The following is a 9,278-nucleotide window of genomic DNA, read 5'->3' on the forward strand; positions in this document are numbered from 1 at the left end:
GTTGGGCTGCACTTTTGACTCTGAGCTTCCAGATAGTCAAAGTGAATAAATACAATTGATTACTTAGTTCTCTCTTTCCACAAAGAAAACTCTTGATAGTTCTTTAAGAGAAGTAAAGTTTTTCTGGTAACAAATTCTAGAATGAATTTCTCCTGTGTGCATCACAGAAAAGACACTGAGAGGTGAGGGAGAGGATGCAGTCAGCAACTTTACAGCAACATAATTTAGCAAGGCTGCCTCTTAGAGTGTCTCCCAGCGAAACCTCAAGGCATAATGCTCACTCAGCTAGCAAATGGCAGAGCTGAGACAAACTCAGTATGAGTCTTAGTCATACCTTCTTTAAACCTCTCCATACATCCTCTTCCCTAGAGCTCAAAAAGATCTCCATGTACACCTCTTGCATTAGATCACTTTGGTCAGTATGAGGCAAGAGGTAAATTCCCTTATTAGTTACTTTTTTGTTTCTTTATTGTTTCAAATGATAGGAACTCCACTCAAACTAGCTTAAGCAAAACAAAATTAAAGTTTTTACAAACGTTGTATTGAACTCGAACACTAACTGTAGAGAAGGCAGAGTAGATCTGGCTGTAGAGATGACTGACTCTTGGGAATCCAGTACTGCCAGGATCCTCTCTCCATCTTCTCTCTGCTTCTGTCTTTGTGTTGCCCTAGCTCCTTCTTTCTCTCTGTGGGGCAGTGTAGGTAGCCATAGGCAGCTGCAGCCTTCCAGCCTCACAACCAAAGAGGAAAGAGAGCCCTTCTTCAGTGGATCAAGTTATAATAAGCCTCAGGATGAGTTGACTGGTGTGGTTTGGATCATGTGTCTGTCTGTGGACCTCTACTAACATTGATGAGGTACTTAATATGTACCAAGCTCTGTACTAGCAACTTTATGTGGATTATATAATTTAATCTGCAGAATAACCCTATGGGAGAGCTAGAAGGCAAATAAAAAATAACCATTCTTCATAGGTGATTTTGCCCTTGGCCTTGGCCTCTCAGTTCCCTGGTCCTTTACCCGTAATAATCTTATCCTCCACGCAAACAAGTCATAAATTCCCATGGTCATACTGTAAACTTCGTCTTCATCAATAACTGCATAATCCCAATTTCGTGTGTCCCACTCTCTAATCACTACTTCCAGTACCCTGACTCCAACATTCTTTGACCTCATTGGGTCCTCCAATCGATTGATCTGTCACCTTTCACTGTCTATCAACCCTCCCTTTCCCCCACCCCCATCATCATGTCCCTAATTTTCTCCTTACTGGCTTAAAAACTATGGTTCATCACTGTCCTAGTTTGGTTCCCTCAGAAGTTGACCCTGAGACAAGGATTTGAGTGCAAGTAGTTAATTTGGAAGGTGATTCCAGGGAGCGTTGGTAGGGGTGTGGGGAAGTCAGACAGGGAAGAGAAGGAAGTGGATAAAGCGCATTTATGGAGCAGGCGTGCAGAACACTCTTCCGGTTATTCACCCCTCAGAGGCAAGGAAACTGGGGTACCCATCCATCATTGGCTGAAGATTACTCCTGGGGGTACTGACTTCGCAGCACATCTGGCCTGCCCAGAACTATAGGCCAACAGGAAGCCCTCAGACGGAGAGCTGCAGGTACTTTGCTTAAAAGGCCAATATTTGCATACAGAAGTCAAAAACCGTCAGCTCCTTACTTTCCCAGCCCTGCCTGCAACTAGAGGAAGGAACACAGGCTAAGCTTAGTAAACCTGATGGATCTGCCCCAGGCTTCAAAGAGGGAGCTCTTAGTAACGCAAAGTAAGTTTGGCGGGGAAACCATTCTGGTGGCAATAACAGGCTCTGCAGTGACATCTGGTTTCCAGGAGCAACAGTACTGGTAGTGCTGGTGGTAGGTGGCACCAGTGTCCAGCATCACTGAACTGGGAGTGTAAGCTCAGGTATCGTGTGTTGAATGATTGTGGCAGCAATGGTCACCTCCCTCAACATGCTGTGCTGTGATCTTGGCTAAGATCCTAGCTGCTGCCCAGGCTTCCTTGTTCTTGCTTATCATCTGAGCCTATTTCTTCACCTTCCTGTCAATTGAGTTAGCCACCCAATATGCTTTCACAAATTCCCTTTCTTCTTAAGTCAGCAATGTCAGTTTCTTCTGTTGCCTGCAATTAAGAAAACTGAGTGTTATAATGAATACTGCATGGGTGGGTGGCTAGCTGGAAGGATCAGTGAATGAATGGGGCCACGTGGAAACAGAGTTTCCAAGTATGAGTAGAGGTTCACCAGACACAAATACATTCTGAGTAGAACAGAATGCACAACATAGGCACTGAGGAATGAGAAAGCATGGTGCACTGGGAAAACTGTGAGGAATTTAGTCTGGCTGGGGTATAATGAGCAAGGTGAGGAGTGGTGAGGTGTTAAGCTAAACAGACCAGCCTGGGACAGATGTTAAAGGATGAAGGTTATGCTAAAGAGTCCTTATTCTATCCTGAAAAAGGAAGAAAAAGGAAAACTATCAATTTAATCAAGATAGTGATATTAGCGTATTTGCATTTAGAAAATATGCTAAAGAAAAAGAAAAGTCTGGGACTGGCCCTGCGGAGTAGCAGTTAAGTTCAGCATGCTTTGCTTTAGTGGCCTGGGTTTGCAGGTTTGGATCCCAGGCACAGACCCACACCACTTGTCAGCCATGCTGTGGCAGTAACCCACGTACAAAATAGAGGAAGATTGGCACAGACGTTAGCTCAGAGATAATCTCCCTCAAGCAAAAAAAAAAAAGAGGAAGACTGGCGACCAATGTTAGCTCAGGGCGAATCTTCCTTAGTGAAAAAAAAAAAAGGAAAAGAAAAAAAAGGAAAATTCTGGCAGCAGGGAGAAGAATGGATTGGAGGGGAGCAAGACCAGAGACAGGAAGACCAGTTAAGGAGCTATAGCAATAATTCCAATGAAAGATGATGAAGGTCTGAATCAAGGCAGTGAGCTTGGAGAGGAGGCACTGGATCTGAGCTATATTAAGGAGGTAGAGCTAAGAGGAATTTCGTCTGAATTTTAATATATAGGCATCAAGGAAGATCACAGATGACTCCAAGGTTTCAGCTTAAATAAGTCAGTAGATGATGATGCTATTTATGCACGCATTCACGCATTCACCAAAAGTTTAATTAGCACTTATTGTATGAGGTCCCGGGTACAATGCAGTGAGTAAACAAACCTGGTCCTACTGTTGTGGTGGTAACAATTACCCTTATCAGGCTCTGTTACGTGTCTTCTCAGATTTTCTGGGCCTCTTGCTCTGCATCAGCTGCCACCATGAGCAACTTAGTTAATTAAGTCCCTTATGGTTTGATTGTCCGAGGCTGACCAGCCACATACCCACAGTTTCCCCCCACCACTTCTCCAGGGCAGGGTACCTGGCTTCCGAATGGCTATTATATATAGAATATGGATAATACAACTGGGAAGTATGGGAAAGTTAGCTCCCTGTAGGATGAGCTTTGACCAACAGGAGACAGGAAACTTGAAGATAAAACTCCTCCCTCCCTCAGATTGTTCCAAGGCATGATTTCTCCATAATGTCTGTCTGGAGATGTCCTGTATGGCCAAATGTTCGCACCTGTCCAGAGACTGGCTGTCTCTCTTCAAGGTTATCCTGAAGTCGTGTTTAGCACAGAAATCCATCAGTATGCATTGCTCCCCATTCTTCCTTGCCTTTTCCCTCATTGTTGCTGTCCTGGGATAATACCTCCTAAATAAAGCATCAGCACTTAATCTTGTATCAGGCTCTGTTTTCTGGGGAACCGGGCTAAGACACATCCAGGTAAGAAAATAGAAAGAGATGATGAATTTGAGTAAAACTTATCCATCCATTCAAAAATATTGAGTGCCTCATGTAGGTTTGAACTAGGCATACCATGGTGAACAAAACAGACATGTTTCCTGCCTTGTAGAACTTACATTCAGCGGGGAGAGGTGACAAATGGTAAATCAGTAAAGAAATAAATGGGCATGGTGATTCCATATAGTGCTAAGAGTTTTTAAGAAAAACTTTAAAAGGTGATATGATAGTGTGACTGGTGTGTGGGGGGCGGCTAATCTAGACTGAGTGGTCAAAAGAACAGAGAATAGGTACAAGAAAAAGCTTTCTCCCGAAGGAGGAGATCTTTCCCAGGAAGAGGCTGGAAGGACAGATCTGGAGACAGACATGTTTGTCTAGTGTTGGGGGTTTAGGTGTTGATAGGAAATTTGCCCCATTTTCACTGTGAAATAGTTGGTCAGGACACATGCGTACAAAATAACGGAACAGGGAGATTGACGAGAGTACCAAAGGCAGGGGTGAGGGTGCAAACTAGGGACAGGTGGAAGAGCAGTGGGCAGTCAGAGCAGAAAAGGTAGACACTAGGTTTATAATCCCTGGCACTAAGTGGCCATAGGACTTTGGAGAAACCTGGGCCTTGGTTTCCTTAGCTACAAAATAAGAGCACTGATCAGGATCCAGGATTGTATGCAGGGAAGGAGGAGCAGATATGAAATTTCTACATAGCTATATAATTTATTTCTTGAAATCCACCATTAAGGGCTTTAGGACCCAATAGGAATTGGCTCTCACCCACCATTCATTACATTCTGGCCACTCGTCAGCTAACACAATTGACAGACTCCTTCAGCAAAACGTCTTTTTCATAGCTGAGGACTGTTTATGGTAAGGACAAACAATTGGGGCTCATTAATTCAATCATTAGGACACTGATTATGCATCTATTGTCTACTCTAGTCAGTTATGTTAAATAAGCTCTTCAGTCTTCATCAGAGCAATTATGCTAATACGCTTGAAATGTTCCCAGAGTATTATACCTTCATACACTTATCCTGCCTAGGAGCACCCTGGTCCAGTCAATATTGTCACACACAGACAATTACAATCAAGGCATAAGGCCCTATTGTTGACAGATGACTAACAAATTATCTCCCCTTACATGAGAACTTTAAACAACTTCTACGTTGTTCTTTCAGGGTTTAGACATTGGCCCCTGTTTAGTTCTTTTGCAAAATACGTAGATGTCAGATAATGTTTAAATGGCTTTATGGGAGTACTCTGAAATTGTCTTGCAATTTTCTAAGTAATATTTGAACAATCATTGGATTAGCTATCTAATAATCAATTGATCCACTGATTATTTATGTCTTTAAATGTATGGACAAGCAATATAATATTAATTATCAGATGCCTGGAGAATCATGAGAAATATAACTTGTTTTCACCAAATATTTTTCTCTCAACCACAGCCCACTTCTCTCTCAATCTCCTTCTCTCTTTAAATCTAAAAAACCCTACTTGTATGTCTTGTTTTCCTAAGTAATTTTGGCCATAAGAATTTTCCACCATGATCAACTAATGCTTTTATGACAGGCACATAACAGATACCTGATAAACACCTGGACACTTCTTTTTTCTTGTACATACTTTATTCTTGTCTCCAGTATTTCCCATCAGATGTCAAATGATTTTTAACAAAAACCAGCCTGTGAATAAGGACTGTGTGTGTGTGTAGATGCAAGGTGTACACATCTTCAATGTAAAGTTCCTTTAAAACATGAAATTTCATTGTAGTGAGATAAAAACCCAGCAGGTGTTGGATTTCTTCATTATCATTTACAACAAAAATAACCCCACACATTTGTTCTTTACAATTTTTACCTAGGTTATCTCATTTAAACAGTATCCTTTCAGTTGCAAATAACTGGATTTTTCAGATGTAGTAATGCTCACGGCAACTTAGTTCCACCAGGATGAGCAACTATAGAGACTGGATGTTGACAAGATGCTCCACAGCTGTACTGAGGGCAAACGCAAACTGGAAGGATGGGGCAGAGCTGGGTAGAATGCTTGCAGACTAAGACACACATATTTTTCTGCTATACAAATGCTGTATTTCACCTTTCTTCAATTACTTAGTATTTTTTATCTTAGGGTGTGGGGAGACGACTGAGAACAAGATGCTGTCCTTGTCCTTCAGGAATTTACAATCTCAATGAGGAGACAAAACATATACACATGAAAAGTTAAAAAAAAATGCTGAAGACTAAACTAACAGATCAAGACACTAATCAAAGTGAAGTCATGGTATGTAAATCACTCTGACCATGAGAGAAAATTCATAGGTGAGTGATATCCTTTGGGCTGGGGTAACTGGGAAGGGCTTTACAGATTTATCAGAAAGGAGAGGGAATATGAGTTGCAACTTTTGAAAAATTAATACATGGATATATTTTTTTAAAAAATTAAAACTACATAAGAATTAATGATGAAATTTAAGTTTTCCACTCATGACTCCAGGGTTCTTTGTCCAGAAGCAACCACTGTTATCATTTTTCGTACGCTTTCCAGTACATTTCACTACTTTTAAATGGGTTCTGAATTGGTTTTGATTTAATTGATTTTGCAGTGTTACACGTAATGCAGGGTTAAACTTGGTGTCTCTCCACATAAAAATAAGACTCACTCAATATAATTTATACAATAGGGACCGACTGATAGGTCTTGAGGTACCTTAGTGGATTTCCAAGTTGATTGTTGCCACGGCAATCCGTGCTCCATCTGCTGTCAGTTTCTGTCTTGACCCACTTTGGTTCAGATGCATTTCCACGGTAGGCACGCTCTGGTTCCTAAGCCCTTTGGGGACGGCACTGGGAGCCCTCCTCCCCTTTCCTCAATCCTACAGATCCTGGAAGGCTTCTAAATGGAAGGGTTAGGGACTCAAAGTCTGACACTTTGGAGAGATGGTCTAACTTAAGCATATTATCCACCACATTAGTGTATCCCTCAAAGCACCTAACTCCCATACTGGGGAGCAGATTCTTCTGGAATTCCAGCTAGCTCTGCTTCAGTTTCTATTCCCACTCACCCACATGGACACCCAACTGCACACCCTGGTCACGTAGGAGAAAATATTTTTGTGACCCAGGGTAGTTTTTTATAGGCCATTTCATATTAAAACTGTTGACTTGTGTTAGCAGGAAGAAGGAGCAAAAACCAAAAACAGCCTTCCTACTTCTAAATCAAACAGCCTTTGCCTTAGACCATCCTCCTGGTGACTCTGGGAGTGGAAACAGAAGCCTTGGGAGGTGTAACAGCTCCACCAATTGGCTTCCTGGGTCTCCTTCACAAGCTATTTTTAAAAAGCGGTGAGTAGAGCTGCCTCTAAGCTGACAATGAAAGAAACTACCTTGGAGGTCAACTCTTGAAGGAAGAATTTCTGCCGAGTAGGTTCATGTTAGCGTAAATGTACACAGGCAACAGAAGGCAAGAAAGGATCACGATTATTGATTTTAACTTCAAAGCCCTGTGCTATTCACTTATTTATTACTTAATCATCACACAACTGTATTTAAGTGGCTATCATTACAGGTGAGTTCCATTTGCCAATGACCACAGATTCGGAACAGAGCTGCACTCAAAACTACACAATCTGCCTAACTGCAGGGTTCACGCTTTATCACCACCTTTCGATGAGAAACGTACTTCCATGTTTGAGAGATGGCTGGAAATGAGAGATGTTGAAAGGAAATCTGGAAAACCCGTAAGACTCAGAGGATGGCTAAATCCGTCTCTCTCCAGGTCCATCTGAAGGCACCGTTCTCGGGGAGGCCTTCCTTTCTGAAAAGAAAGAGGATATTTCAAGAACTCTTACTGTTCGAAATGGTCATTTGGTACTTCCTGCTCACTGGTTTGTATTGCTAGTGCAGCCTTCTCGCTTGTTCATCTTGAGTCCCCAAATAAATCCATGCAGTAAGGAGTACACGAGAGTGAGTGCTGGCCAGGGAGCCAAGGAAACTGTGTTCTAGTCTTGCCTCTGCCACCAACTACCTGGGTGAGACCTAAGTTTCTTTTCCACTTCAGTTATATGATGCTCCTTGAATAACATAGGAGGTGCTTAATAAATACGTGACGTGATCACTTGAGTTCAATATTTCAGCAGAGGCTTGGATGCCCGTAAGGTAAAAGCGACAAGGTTACCCGAGTGTAATCACGCCCCCACCAACTTCGGGCAGCCAGCAGATTAGGGCCTTGGAGCGCAGACGTGGGACGCCGGGGCCTAAGAACACCGCCAGAACAGTGGAGAAATGAAGGGGAAGGGAAGATAACCCAGCAATCACGGGGCATCGTGCCAGGCGCTTATCTTTTAGACTTCGCAAGGACCATCAGAGCATGCATTATTAACACCATTTGATAGAACCAAGATTCCGCTTAAACAAAAATACCTGGCATCCCCTCCCCTGGCCCTAATACCCGTAAGAGATCCCCGCCCTGGGCTTATTTACTTCTCGGACCTCGCCCCCATTTACCACCACCACGGCCCCGCCCACTCATTCGCAGACGGGCGCGCCCAGGGTGGGTCGGGTACCCCGGCTCGTCCAGTCCTCCGGGCGGCCCCCGGGCCTCCCCAGGGGATGAGCACGTGTCCACGCCGGGCTGGACTGCGGAAGGTGGACCAGGCGGCGGCCCCCAACAGGCCCCACCCAACGGCGCTGACCGGGGAGGGGGCCCGGGGCCGAGGCAACGAGGGACGGGCGGTCGCCAGCGCGGCAGGTTACGTGCCTTCCCCTCCCTTCCCAGAGCCTCTGGTGGAGCGCGCCGGAGACGAAGTCAACCGAAACCGCGGGCGTCCCACCCCGCCTCGTCTTCGGCCGCCGGGCCGCCCGCCCGGCAGCGCCTCGCCTCACGCTCTACGGGGGAGGCGGGACCAATCAGCGAGCGACGTCTCCCTTCCGATTCGAGGCCCTGGACGCGCGGCTCACACCCCGAGCACCCCGCGCGCTGATTGGCTGCGCGCGCCGCCGGTCCGGCGGGAGGGCGGGGCGGGCCGAAGGGAAAGGAGGTGGGGAGGTACTGGCCCGCGAGTCTCCTAGCCTCGCTCGCGCCCTGGCCCTTCCCGGGCGCTCGGCCTCTTTCCTTCCCTCCTCCGCTCGCCCCGTCTTCCGTGAGTGCCGAGCGCTGCGCTCGGCCGGCGTGCCTCGCGCCCTAACGGGCGGCCGGGGGCGCCAATCAGCAGGCGGCAGGGTGCCAGCCCCGGGGCTGCGCCGGCGAATCGGCGGGGCTCGCGGCCCGGGGTGGGAGGCGGGTCTACCGCGCGGCCGCGGCGGCGGAGGAGCAGCTCCCAAGCCAGCAGCCAGCGAGCGCCGAGCGAGGCGCCCGGAGGTGGGTGCGCCGCGCCGCTGTGGCGGGCGGCGGAGGGCGCAGGGCGGAAGCGGAGGTGGGCCGGCGGGCGCGGCGGGGGCGGCCCGGCCGTCCGGGCGGCCCGGGAGGTGGGGG

The 9,278-nt window shown here is 46.3% G+C and overlaps 1 protein-coding gene across 3 annotated transcripts in view; it reads left to right on the top strand.

Moving 5' to 3' along the window:
* Positions 1-8,896: 8,896 nt before the first annotated feature.
* The window catches only part of SMAD2 (SMAD family member 2), a 79,645-nt gene continuing 79,263 nt past the window's right edge, over positions 8,897-9,278 (top strand). For 2 of the 3 annotated variants that reach the window (XM_046671227.1, XM_046671228.1), the window contains exon 1: positions 8,897-9,164. The gene's annotated coding sequence lies outside the window, so the exon portion shown is untranslated. The remainder of the gene's footprint in view (positions 9,165-9,278) is intronic. The other variant, XM_046671224.1, reaches the window with a different exon arrangement.

The sequence above is a fragment of the Equus quagga genome, chromosome 9 (assembly GCF_021613505.1).
Source record: "Equus quagga isolate Etosha38 chromosome 9, UCLA_HA_Equagga_1.0, whole genome shotgun sequence".
NCBI lineage: Eukaryota > Metazoa > Chordata > Mammalia > Perissodactyla > Equidae > Equus > Equus quagga.